The 14,602-nt window shown below is 33.9% G+C and overlaps 1 protein-coding gene across 1 annotated transcript in view; it reads right to left on the bottom strand.

Moving 5' to 3' along the window:
• Positions 1-14,602, bottom strand: part of MNAT1 (MNAT1 component of CDK activating kinase) — a 240,167-nt gene that overhangs the window by 185,611 nt on the left and 39,954 nt on the right. The window lies entirely within an intron of this gene.

Genomic DNA, 14,602 nt, shown 5'->3' on the forward strand with positions numbered 1-14,602 from the left:
CAGGTTATGTGTATAAGGTATATATGAAACATCAATTTTGTGTTTAGACTTGATTCTCATCCCCAAGGTGACTCATCTATATGTGAATATTCTAGAATCAAAAGCAATTCAAAATCCAAAACACTTCTGGTTCCAAGCATGTCAGATAAGGGATACTCAACCTTATTCACTCTTAGACCTGGGCAAGAAAAGACTCTACCAGTAGAGGCTCTGTATACAACAAGCACTTATTTCTCATTTTCAGCCCTATAAAGAAGTTTTTTAGAAGTTTAATTTACAAGAGAGAAGTGCAAGCTGAATGAGGCCCCACCAGCCAGAGGAAAAAGAATTTAGAGTCCCCTAGTAGGTATGGGAAGGAGAAAATCATCAGAGCTTCTTCCATGAGAAATCCTAGAAAGCTGCTGTTTATAAACTTTACTAGAAGTTGGAACACCTTAAATAAACCAAAGCGAATGACTAGGCAAATGAGATCTCCAGGATACCTGCATCCCCTCTACCCTTTATTTTTGGGAAGTACAGTTTTGGAAAGGGATTATAACTTCCTTGAGTTGGAAAAGTAAGGAGCTAGAAGTGAACCACTCTATAGCCAGATTCCTAAAGAACTGGTAGGATCAGTTCAAATATTATTTTAGATGTGTCCAGGCATCACCCATTTATCCCTGCCCTGGTCCAACAGATCCATACTACCTTAGTAGAGAAAGCTGGACACCAAAAGAGAGCAGCTTCTTTAGCCTCTGATTCTTGAGGGTGTAGGTTGCTGGGAACTCAGTATGTAGCAGGCAAACTTGGGTTGGACCAAGATATAGCTTAAATTATAACTTTTAAATATTCATACATCTTGATAAGTATTCAAATACTGTATCCTCCAACTGTAATCTTACCCAAATCCATGTGTGTTAGGACTCTTTTTAAAAGCAATACTTGAAATTATTTATTTCTTTGTGTTTTCTGTCTCCCCCACTAGGATGTATATTTCATGAAGGCATAATTTTTATCCTTAGTGCCTCATGGTAAGTATTAAATAAACTTTACTGAACAAAGAAATTAATATGTGACAGAGGAATAAAAAGATTCTAATGAATAAGGGAAAAGCTAATTTCTTCATAGTATGTATATAACTTAATGGAAAGCAAAATGAGTGAAAAGGGGAAGAATTTTTAAGGATATTAATAAAATATCAACATTAACCTTAGTATATCTCTATCTTAATAGTGTCATCAGAAAATAGGAGGAAAAAATTTCAGAGATCAAAACTATCATTACCAAGAACAACAAAAATCCAGAAAAACCACTTTTTAGAACATATAGGAGTCAACACTCCATTATTACCTATAGTTTGAAGAAATTAAACCCAAATACAAAAGTTGAGAACAGGCATTTTTTATAATTACAGTAATTAAAGATCTTTATAAGCAGGAAGCCATGTGAAATATCCAAAAGTACTGAACCACAAAAAAGTTCCATATTTCAAGGTCTTCGAGTCTAGACATAGTTAATAGTTCATTTATTTAGAACACATGTAGAATATTTTAATACTTCTTAAAGTAACACTGTATAGTAGACATATTATATTTGTTTCCAAAATTAGCTCTACATTTCAACTTTTTAAAAATCTGTCATAAACAAAGCATGGTGATACTCCTAGCTATTCCTGAGGCTGATGCAGTAGAATGGCCAAGTTTGAGGCCAGTCTAGGCCACTTAATGAGACCCTCAAAATAAAAAATAAAACGGGCTGGGAATGTAACAGCTCAGTGGTAGTACTTGTCTAGCATGTGTAAGGCTGTGGGTTTATTCCCTACAACCATAAAAAAATAAAAAATCTGCTTTGCCAGGCTTAGTGGTACAAGCCTGTAATCCCAGCAGCTCAGGAAGCTGAGGCAGGAGGATAATGAGTTCAAAACCAGTCTCAGCAACTTAGCAAGGTCCTAAGCAACTTATGAGACCTGGTCTCAAAATAAAATATAAAATGGACTGGGGATGTGGCTCTGTGGTTAAGCACCTCTGGGTTCAATCCCTGGTACCAAAAACAAATAAAAATAAAAATCTGCCTTAAGTCATGGTAATATAAACAGTGCTGTTGTGGGTTGTATAGCTCAGTTGTTAAAGTATGTGCTTATCATTAACAAGACCCTGGATTCAATTCCCAGCACCCCCAAAAAAATCAGAAAAGGAAATATGTCATATAGAAAAATAAACTAAAAAATCTTTAGGAACTAAAGGTGTAGCTCAATGATAGAGCAGGTGCTTAATAGATGGGGTTCAAATCCAGGGCCTCCTGCAAACTGAGTACAGGTTCTACCACTGAGCCCCAGCCCCACCCTTTTTGATTTTAACTGGATATTTTCTGATTTTAACTGTATATTTAAAAGGATATTTTTAAAATTCAAACAATATAAAATTATATAGAGAAAAAAATGAAAGTTCTAATTTATCTGTTCTGTATCTCACTTCTAACAGAAAAAAAAACTACTGTTGATTTTAGTGTTTGTTGTCAAATTTTTTTTCTATATAAGTTATACACATGAAAACCAGTCATACAAAAAAATAAAAAGTTGATAACTGCTATTTCATTTGATCTGGCAACAGATTTCCTCCCAGCATAGTAGGAATTTTGTCAAATTAAATCTTATATTTTATGGAACACAGGAAAATTTGCAAAAAAGTGTAAATCATCAGTCATTATCCATTCTGAAGACATTTTTACGCCTTATTTGTTTTTAAAAGCCAGAATGTTTGACCTTCCCCTTTTTCTTATTTTATCAAAAATATTTAATTGTTTATATTCCCTTAAGATTTTTAATCATTTTGTTCGCCATAACTTTGAAAAGCAACTACATTCCTTGCAGAATTTAAAGTTACTAAGATAGACTAACTTTTAAAAATAGTTAAGGCTTTCTGTGAAGTAATTCAACATATCCAAAACCAATATCTTTGGCTTTGTGGGGAATGTAAAGTGAATAACACTAACTTTATGCAAAAGGGCTCATATATTGTGGTGGAAATAGTAAAGAAAATAACTCTATAATCTCTTAGGCAACAGGCAAAAAACAGCTCAACAAATTATACTGTACTCTCCAGGCCAGTGAATGTTAACATATCATACTCAAAATGCTCCACACCAAAGGAAGTTTTTGAACTATGTAGACTCTATTCTTTCATACCCACTATTTCTGCCACTGATGAATAAATCTGGACCCGGAATAGCTAAAAAGGGCATGTAAGGTCAAAGTGCTGGATGTTAAGATGCAAGTTTGATAAAGGCACAAGGCCCCATAAAGGATATGACTAAGGAAGGAAAGTAAAAGTTCAAGAAACTACAAGAAAAGTGTTCTAACATTATTCAGGCCTTCAGAAATAACACTAAAAAGAAAACTAACGATTGTACGAATGGTAAAGGAACACTCCATGGCTACCAGGGGCATTCAGGACTTTGGGAACTTAAAAGAGAACAAACTGCTACTAAATCAAGGCAGGAATGCATCTCCATAGGGACCATTACTATGATTGTACCTCAGAAAAGGAAAGGCAAAATCAATTAACACTCTGATTTCCAGAACTGCAGGGCTTGCACTACTTATGTCATGTCTTTAAGTCAAAGGAATTAAATATATATTTACCTAAGCAGGTCAAAGAACAATGTCTACAATTATCTGAAAAGGCTATTAAAATGTTTCTCCCTCTTCCAACTACATATCTATAGAAGCCAGATGATCTTCATATATTTCAACCCAAACAACATGTAACAACAGATTCACCACATAAGCAGTTATGAGAATCCAGTTGTCCTAAGCCAAATATTAGAGATTTGCAAAAATGTAAAACATGCTACTCATCTCACAATTGTTTCATTTTGGAAAATATAATTTCATTAAAATATTTTAAATTTTTCATTATAGCAATTATTCTAGTTCTTCACATATTTTACTTTTTCTCTTTTTTAGAAATCTTAACGTGATAGGTTTATAATTTTTAATGAATAAATATTTTCAAATTTTCTCAATTTTAACTGCAAATATCATAAAGATTAACAGATAAAAAACTGCAAGTTCTCCAAAAGTTCCTAGGGATCCTCACATTTTTAAGATTATAAAACACACTAAAAGGGGCTGTTGGTGTAGCTCAGTGGTACAGTGTTTGCCTACCATGTGTGAGGCTTTGGTTCAACTCCAGGATCAAAAAATAACTAAGACCAAAATGTTGGAGAACCACCACATTTAGGATTACATGAAGGAATGTAATCATAATTTAACTATCCAAATCTCACAATTTTATCACTTATTAGTATGAAATAACATTTTTAAATTTTTGTACAATATTATTCTACTTCTCTGTGTATGTCTTATTTTGCTATCCTACCTATTTCTCTTGATAGAAACATTAAATGTCATAGAGTTCTGCTGAAAGGATCACTTTAAAGAAATTTGGATTTCAAGTTTTCTGGGTTTTTTTTTTCCAATTTATTAATTTTCTACTTTCTATCAATTATCTCCTTTATTCAATATTATTAGCTATATTTTGTTTTTACTTCTCAATTTAACACTTTTTTTGGGGGGTGGGACAGAGCTAGGGCTGAATCCCAGAGCAAGCACTGTACCTCTGAGCTACACTCCCAGTCCCAGTTTAACACTTTTTAATTATTTTGTTTTGCATAACCACAATAGAGTTTGTACTTTTCTGTTACTTAAAGAATTCATAAAAAATAAAATTCATTTTTTTAAAAAACTATTTCTTCTAGGTCAATAGCTATTAAGCATCCAAACAGATGACAGTCTAAATAGAACAAATTATAAAAACTAGTCAAGTTGCTATTTCTGACAATTAGTTCCTCAAATATATAATCTAAACAGTTACCTGGCTAGCTGGGTACCCTCAGTACTGTGCCACATACTTTGTCAAATGCATAGTCATGTAACATAGTCAAATGTTCAATGGGTGCAAGAATATACATTCTAGTAAACTAATAAACAGTCAATAACAGCAAAAAAATAGACTGAAATTATAGAAAATGCCATTACAAGAAAAATTATGAACTACAAGGGTAGACTGTGAGAGTACACTATCATTCTCCCTGCCTCAACAAAAGTACATTTCAGAAGATCCACCCAGAGAAAGTAGGGCTATTAAGGCAAAAACTATATTTCTTTTTGACAAGCAATGCTTAACGTGAAATAGTCCTGAAAACATAATGTTCTCATTTTTGTTTCTAGAAAGAAAATTATATTAATGTTTGTTCCACATTTATTAACATTTTCAATTACTCATTTTACATGCCTAGTAGACACTAGGAAAAATCAACTAAAAATAACAGAAATTCATCTTCAGATTGTTTCAAAATATAAGTCATTTCAAATCTTTAAAATTTTAAATTTTTGTGACTGACAGGGTCAATTACTTTTTGGCAATTGGGTTCTGGGGATTGAACCCAGGGGTCCTTTACCCCTGAACTACATCCACAGCTCTTTTTATTTTTAATTTTAAAACAAAGTCTCACACTAAGTTGCTGAGACTGGCCTGGATCTTGCAATTCTCCTGCCTCAGCCTCTTGAGTTGCTGGAATTATAGGTATGTGCTACCACACCCAGTGGGATAATTGCACTTATTAGTGCAATTAAAATGGGGAAATTTTCCATATTATTAAGAGGAAAAATTCAAGCCTCTTATCAATGGTCACCCAATAATCAACTAAATGAGCTACTACTATAAAAGAACTAAAACCAGTAGTTGTACACCGTAAATGTGTACATTTCAAAAAATGTTGTACACAGTAAATGTGTGCAACATTTTAAAAAATGGTAGCTATATCTCCACATTTATCCATTCCTTTCTACCTGACCAAGAAATCTCAAATTATCTGGAGTTCTCTGTGAAAGCATACCTTCTGCTTTTCAATTAATATCCAGCAACTTCCAATATCCTAAATTTGGATGTTTGAATAGAATTACTGCATTTTTTTCTGTTTCATTGATATCAAGGGCATATTGTAGGAAAAGTATTTCCTAAACCACTAAACAATTACTTCTAGGGGGGGAAAAACCTACTTTTAAAATTTATTTCAAGTGCCAAGCATAACTTCTGACAGAAGTTCTTGAGTTACTGTAGAAAATATTTATAGAAACTACATGAGTGAACTTTCAGAGTATAGGAAGATAAATTGACTAATTCCATTAATAAAAGTCAGCCAAAGTCCAACATAATGGTACCCATCTGTACTCTCAGCAGTTTGGGAGGCTGAGGCAGGAGGATTGGAAGTTCAAAGCTGGCCTCAGCAACTTTTAGCCAGGTCCTGAGTAATTTAGTGAGACTCTGTCTCAAAATAAAAAATAAACAGGCTGGGGATATGGCTCAGTAGTTAAGCATCCCTAGGTTCAATTGCCAGTACTTTAAAAAAAAAAAAAAAAAAAAAAAAAAAAACAGCTTCCTGACTTAGACAATTATTCAAATACATGTAGCCAACCAAAGAAAAAATATAGGATACAAATATCTAAGTAGATAGATATCAGTAGGCATATCTGATAGCTGGGCTTAGCTTATAGTATCAAAACTGTGTGTGTTTGTGTGTGTGTGTTTTGACTGGGGAAGAAATCAGGACACCACCACCAGCCCATATTATCAAAACTTTGAAGAAACATTTGATTCTGTCAAAAACACACCGTAGCTACACAAAGTTAGTGGTTCCCTTCAAGATTTTAAAATAAAATAACTACTTTTTCAGACCTGCTTATTGGCATTTTGAAATTTCAAAGATAATAAAGAGATTTACAATGTCTTTGAAAAAAAGGAAAGGAGGAAGGAGCAAAATATTTGAGTACACATTTCTCAAGAAAAATACACAAATAGCCAAAAAGTACATGATAGAATATTCAATATCATTAGCCATTAGGAAAATACATATTTAAACAACAATGTGATGTCATTTTACACCCACTAGGATAAATATTAAAAAAAAAAAAAGAGTCAGACTTGATGGCATACACCTATAATCCCAGTGACTTGGGAGGCTGAGGCAAAGGATCACAAGTTCGAGGTCAGCCTCAGCAACTTAGCAAGACCTTGCCGCATAATAAAAATTAAAACATTAAAAGATTTGGAGGTCGAAAAAGAAGAAAAATAAGTAAAAGATCTGGATGTGTAGTTCAGGAGAAAAGCAAACCTGAGTTCAACCCACATTATGCACAAAAAAAAAAAAAAAGAGAGAGACAAAACATATGCTGGCAAGAAAATCAAGAAATCTTTTCATATATCTGTTGATTGCTTGTTGATCTTCTTCTATGAAGTGTCCGTTCATTTCCTTAGCCCATTTGTTGATTGGATTATTTGTATTGTTGGTGTAGAGTTTTTTGAGTTCTTTATATATTCTGGAAATCATTGCTCTATCTGAAGTATGAGTGGCAAAGATTTTCTCCCACTCTGTAGGCTCTCTCTTCACATTGCTGATAGTTTCCTTTGCTAGAGAAAGCTTTTTAGTTTGACTCTATCCCAGTTATTGATTCCTGCTTTTATTTCTTGCGCTATGGGAGTCCTGTTAAGGAAGTCTGATCCTAAGCCAACATGTTTAAGATTTGGACTTAAAATCAGCATACTACAGTGATGCAGCCACATCAATGTTCATACTGCTCAATTAACAATAGCCAGATTGTGGAACCAACCTAGATGACCTTCAATTGATGAATGGATAAAGAAACTGTGAGATATATATATATATATATATATATATATATATATACACACACACACACACACACAATAGAATATTAGTCATAAAGAATAAGAAAATTATGGCATCTGCAGGGCAAATGGATGAAATTGGAGAATATCATGCTAAGTGAGATAAGCCAATCTCAAAAAACCAAAGGACAGATGATCTCAGTGATAAGCAGATGATGATACAAAATGGGGGGTGGGAGGGAGGCAAGAATGGAGGAAGGAGGGACTGTATAGAAGGAAAAGGGGGGTGGGAGGGAGGGGAAGAGGAAAATAGAATGAATCAAACACCATTACCCTATGTAAATGTATGATTACACAAATGGTATGCCTCTACTTCATGTACAGAGAGACAAGATGTTTAAAAAAAAAAAAAAATCAAGAAATCAAAAGCCCCAAACATTGCTGGTAGAAATGTAGAATGATTCTGTTGCTATGGAAAAGTTTGGTGGTTCCTCATGATCAAACAATTCTCCTCCTAAGTATATACCCAAAAGATGTAAAAACAGATACTCAAACAAGTACGTGTACAAGCATGTTCACAGCAGCAGTATTCACAATAGCCAAAAAGAACAAAGAATCCAAATGTCTACCAACAGATAAATGGATATACAAATTATAATATATACATACAATTGAATTATTCAGCTATTAAAAAGAACCTTGAAAATCATATGCCAAGTGGAAAAAAGTCAGACACAAAAGGTCACATATTATGATTCCATTTCATTTTTGTGAAATACACAAAATAGGCAAACCCACAGAGATGGAAAGCAGATGTGGTTACCAGGAGCTTAAGGGAGAAGGGAATGGGGAATAACTGCTAAATGGATATGAGGTTTCTGTTTGTGATGATGAAAATGTTTTGGGGGCTGGGATTGTAGCTCAGTTGTGGAGCACTTGCCTAGCATGTGGGAATCACTGGGTTCAATTCTCAGGACAGCATATAAATAAATAGATAAAAATAAAGATCCATTGACAACTAAAAACAAATGTTTTAGAACTAGATAGCATTGATGTTGGTGTTTGCATAATACTGTAAATGCACAAAATGCCACTGAATTATTTATTTTTAAATGGTTAATTTTATATAATATGAATTTCACTTTTTAAAAAACTTTAGAGTTAGATATGGTGGTGCACACCTGCAGTACCAACTTATTCCAGAGGCTGGAAAATGGGCAATAAAATGAGACCCCATACCAAATAAAAAAAAAAAAAACAAGCAAAATCATTCTTAGTGCAAAATCAAGTTCTACATATTCATTTACAATTTTGAACAAAAAATTAAAATTCTGTACTCTTATTCTAACATTAGCTTGCTGCAGGGGATATCTTTTGGTTGCCTCTCCAGCACCTAGGCAACATTTCCCCTGTTATACAAACCAACCTATAAATTTCCCAGTCATGCAATTTGGTGGTTTGATCCTACTACCAAATCAAGAAGCGGGCAATAACTGGCATAAGCCATTTTCAGACATAAGCAAGCAATCTAACATGCACCATACATGGAAATATTTGCTGAGTTCATGTAAGACAAAAAAATAAATCAAGCTTCCTTTCATCCCTTTAAGTCTACAAGAGAAAGCATTTATTTTGTTTATCTGAAAGCATATCCTATACAACAAACTTAGAAAGAAGACACCACTATTGGGGCAGGATAGAAAGAAAACCAATGGTAACATTACTGATCTACTAAACCAAGCCACACCTGAAGCTCATGTTATCTACGTCTATACTTTTCAGTAATAAGTCAACAGATTCTTTTTGTTTTTGTTGTTGTTGTTGTTGTTGTTACTGGGGATTGAACCCAGAGGTATTTAACCACTGAGCAATATCCCCAGCCCTTTTTTATATTTTACTTAGAGACAGGGTCTCACTGAGTTGCTTAGGGCCTTGCTAAATTGCTGAGGCTGGCTTTGAGCTTGCAATCCTCCTGCCTCAGCCTCCCCAGCCACTGGAATTATCAGTGTGCTACACCACACTCAGCTAACAGATTCTTCAAGATAGTTTGAGTTGGAGCTGTGGGTATAGCAAGTACCTAGCATACGCAAGGTTCTAGATTCTATCTCCAGCAACAACAACAAAAAGAAATGTTTAATGTTTTTAAAGACAGTTGGAGCTGAGTTTTCTATTATTTGCAAACAAAAGAAACTAAAAAACATACCATCTATTCAATTGTCTAACTCAAAAGCAATTACTCTTGCAAAAATGTCATTCAAATGTCATTCAAATGAAGGTACCTACATGTGCTAAAATCATGCTCTAATACATTTCAGTGATAAATTCAGCATTTTCCATATAAAAGTCATTTTTCTTCTTCTTTTTTTTTCTCTCTCTCTCTCTCTTTTTATACTATGGTTTGAACCAGGTGTGTGCTACCACTTAGCTACATTCCCAGACCTTTTTATTTTGAGACAGGGCTTACTAAGTTGCCCAAACTAGCCTCGAACTTGCAATCCTTCTGCCAAGTAACTGAGATTACGGCATGCACCACCATCCCTAGCTAAAAGTTAGTCTTTTTACTAAAGAAAAAATTTTTGCATTACACTAAATTTCTTTAAAATAATAATTCTTAATCGGTGATTATTTAACTTGGTTTTCTTATTAGAGACATAAGGATATGTACAGATACAATTAGACTCAACTGGCAATCAGAACACCTAGGTTTCCATGCCACTTCTGTCCCTTACCATATAGAACAGTTTGAGGAAGTCAAATTATCATTTATAAATTATCTTATGTTTTTGCCAATTTTAATAATTCTAGATAGTACCTAGAATACGTGATATATATTGTACACATCTCACACACACACACACACACACACACAATCGCCCACTATGTGCTCCCATCGTTTTAACTTCAACTTTGAGAATTCAATATTTTTTAACTCTAATATTAAGTAAGCATCTACAATTGCCCTGATTTATTTATTTTTCCTTCAGAAAAGCTGAATTTCCCATTAGATATTTAAAACGTTTTACTTATACACAATTATTTTGTTATTCTATCACTGCTTAAAGAATATAATCTCCAAATCATCCATAATTTATTCTTCCTTACTGCAAATAATACCAGGACCAAAGGTTAAATGACTAAAGTCTATCTGAAAATAATCTATTCTCTTTGGAAGTCAAATATGCTAACAATCAAACAGAAAATTTAGTTGAACTTACTTTATTCCTTTGAAGCTATGAAATTTGCTTTGACAATGATCATTCTCGTTATTTAAACAAAGGCTCTACTAAAGAAAATCATAGGCTAAAAGTATTAAACAGGTTTTTACTTCTTTAGACTTTTTCTTCCATGCAGTTTGGTTTCTGTAAATGATACATGAATGTTTATTAAAGTAGTAGTTTACTACTGCCCTGTCTTTTATTTAATGATATATAAAACTATTAAAAAGCATGCATATTAATGGGGTACCATGTTTTGAAACATGTATACATTGTGTAATCAGGTGTAGCATACCTATTCTCCTCACTTATCATTTCCCTATGGAGAAAATATTCAAAATCCTTTTTTCCAGTTTTTTGAGATACACAGTATACAACTGGTATCTAGTCACCCTACTATGCAATACCACAACAGAACTTCTTACTCCTATCAAACTGCAACTTAGTACCCATAGATCAACTTTTCCTCATCACCACTGCCCCACTCTCCCCTGTCTCCAATAATCACATTCTATGTTCAACTTCTATGAGACCAACTTTTTATATTACACACATGAATGAGATAATGAAGTACTTGTCTTTTTGTGCCTGGCTTATTTCATCACACCATATTTTTTATAATCTGAAGTAACTACACTTGGCATTACTACTTTGAAAGATAACAGGCATTAAGTCTTTAAACAAAGGTATGAATATCTTATTTCCTTAATGTTCACAACATATACCATTGTCACATGAGGTTAATAACATGCCAGATATGGTAGCTTTGTGAAATGCTTTTTGTATGAAACATTTCATTATAACAGTTTACAAAATATTCTGATTTTAAAAGTTATTAAGACATATTTTACTTTATATGGAAAAACTTTAAGTAAATAAAGGATTGTTTCAGAAGCTCAAATTACATACGTTAACTTTTTCTGAATAGGAATACATTTTCTTTCAATATAATGTTTATCAGTTTACTTTTATAGATCACCTATAATTACAAATATAATATATGATATAGATGTTTCTTTCAGACTTTGATTCTATCAAGAATATTATATTAGATTAGATATAATATAAAAGAATCTGTAATAGAAGGCATTGGCAATACAAAGATAAATAAGATCTCTTCAAACATTTATAGGATACAATAATTTTCCCAGTGAAAATATATTATTTTTAACATTTTAAAAGCACTGATACGATGCTTTTAAAACCATATATGCATACACATTTATATAAGCACAGATATATGCAGGATATATAGAGGAGGTGTGATTCCTCTAGAAGAAAATGAGTATTTTTCTTCTCAAAGGAGAAAAGATATTTTTGCTAAGAACTTCATTTCTTAAAGAAATTTTTTCATGCCTGGACAACATAACAAGACTCTGTTATCTTAAAGAAAAAAAAAAGGAAGGAAGGAAGGAAGGAAGGAAGAAAGGAAGGAAGGAAGGAAGGAAGGAAGGAAGGAAGGAATGTAGATATCTGTGACTGGGGATACAGCTCAGTGGTAGTGTGTATTCTGAGCATGCACAAGGCCCTGGATTCAATCCTTAGCACCAAAAAAATAAAGGCCTGAGTGAGGTATTATTTTCCTTTTTTTACAGGTGGCAAAACAAAGTCATAATTTTAAGTGCAGGCCAGAAATCCACCACCTAATTTCTAGGAATATTTGTACCAAATGAATAGAATGCTACAAGTCTAGCCAAACCCCAGTTTCAAAATCAGGAAATCTTAAAATATTATTCAATGTATGGTGCCGAGTATCCAAACCATCAGGTAACTGCTTAAATTCAGAAGGCTTAAATTCATCTGACAGTTAATTAATAATTATAGCATTTACATCCCTCTTTGGCAAGTCTAAGTGTCATACCAAATTCATTACTGGTACCTACAAACATCTTCTGGGCACTTATTACATACAGTGAATCTGCCTTTAAAAAGCATAAAATATGGTTGGGTGTGGTGGCACATGCCTGTAATCCCAGCGGCTCGGGAGGTTGAGGCAGGAAGATTGAGAGTTCAAAGCCAGCCTCAGCAATGGGGAGGCAATAAGCAACTCAGTGGGACCCTGTCTATAAATAAAATACAAAATAGAGCTGGGTATGTGGCTCAGTGGTCGAGTTCCCCTGAGTTCAATCCCTGGTATTCCCCCTGCCAAAAAAAGAGCTGATATTCCAGGCAGAAACCACAGCACCAAGCAAAGTATCAATACAATCTGTACATAGAACAATGATAAATAGACTATTCTGACCAAAAATAAAATAGAGTTCATATAAGGTAGTTTTTCTTACCCTTTTCCAACAAAAAACTCTTTTTGCTTTGGACTGGGGATTAACCCAAGGGTGCTTTACCATTAAGATACATCCCCAGTCCTTTTTATTTTTTATTTGGACACAGGGTCTCACTAACTTGCTGAAGCTGACTTCTGACTCAGCCTCCTGAGTTGCTGGGATTACTGGTGTGAGCCACATCTGGCTCAATAAAATATTTGAGGATGATTGAGGACATATTCTCAAATGGGCCCCCATAAGGTCAACATTTCTTCAAACTATATTATTTTTTTAAAATTCATAAAAGTTCTGTCTCCATAATACAGTTCTATTTATACTAAAAAAGCCCTCAAATAATTACCAGTTATTCAATTTCTCAATTTTTTTATACTGTTTAGGTAAAATTGTCCAAAATAGTCCAGAAGGTTGTCTACAGATTTAAGTAGCACCAACATACAAGCACAAGTCAAGAAATAAATATACTGCTATTAAAGAAATACAGAGGATACAAAAAAAATCACGCATATGTGGTAATTTGACAAAGGAAAAAGCATTACAAATCAATGTGGAAAGGAATACTATTCATTAAATGCTTGAGACACCACTGGTTTTCTAGATGAGGGGGGAAAACTAGATCCTTATCTTTTACATTACAAACAAATTTCATATGAACAAATGACCCAAAGGTAAAAGAGAAAACTATTTATTTGAAATTATAGGAGAATATAATTATGACATCAGTACAGGGATTCCTTAAGATGACTTTAAACCTTTAAGCCAGGGGCTGGGAAGATAGCTCAGTCGGTAGAGTGCTTGCCTTGTAAGCACAAGGCTCTGGGTTCGATCCCCAGAACCCACCCCCCCCAAAAAAAAAAAAAAAAAATGACAAAACTTTAAGCCATGTAAAGGAGACTGATCAATTTCATTTTATTCCAATTTAAAACTTCTATATGAGATGAAGAACACAATACTGTTGCCACAGAAATGGGAAAAAACAAACTGCCACAGAATGGGAAAAAATCTTTCATTATACCTTAATATTCAGTATATATGAAGCAGTTGTATGAAACAATCACAGACAATGTTATAGAAAATGGATGGATTATATGAATAGACAAATTATACCTTGTATATCCACTTGCTTCTTAAGAGTAAGATCACCAGGAAGAGTTTATTAAGGATTCTACTTACTTTGCTTACATGGGAAACCTTTAAACGAAAGGGACAAACTACGGCCCCAATGCTGCAGTTGATTTCCTGGCTATAATTGGTATCATCCTGCACTAGATTCCCTTCATACCCTACTAGCACCTAGCTTGCTAGTACAGTGACCCAGACCCTATCTCTAAGAGGTCAAAACCCTGGTCAACATGCCTTTTTCAGGCTGTGGCCGCTATACTTGTACATTTAGTACAACACAATGGGCTTGGGAGCACCAAGAGACATTTCAGAGGATCCC

The sequence above is a fragment of the Sciurus vulgaris genome, assembly GCF_902686455.1.
Source record: "Sciurus vulgaris genome assembly, chromosome: 2".
Lineage (NCBI taxonomy): Eukaryota > Metazoa > Chordata > Mammalia > Rodentia > Sciuridae > Sciurus > Sciurus vulgaris.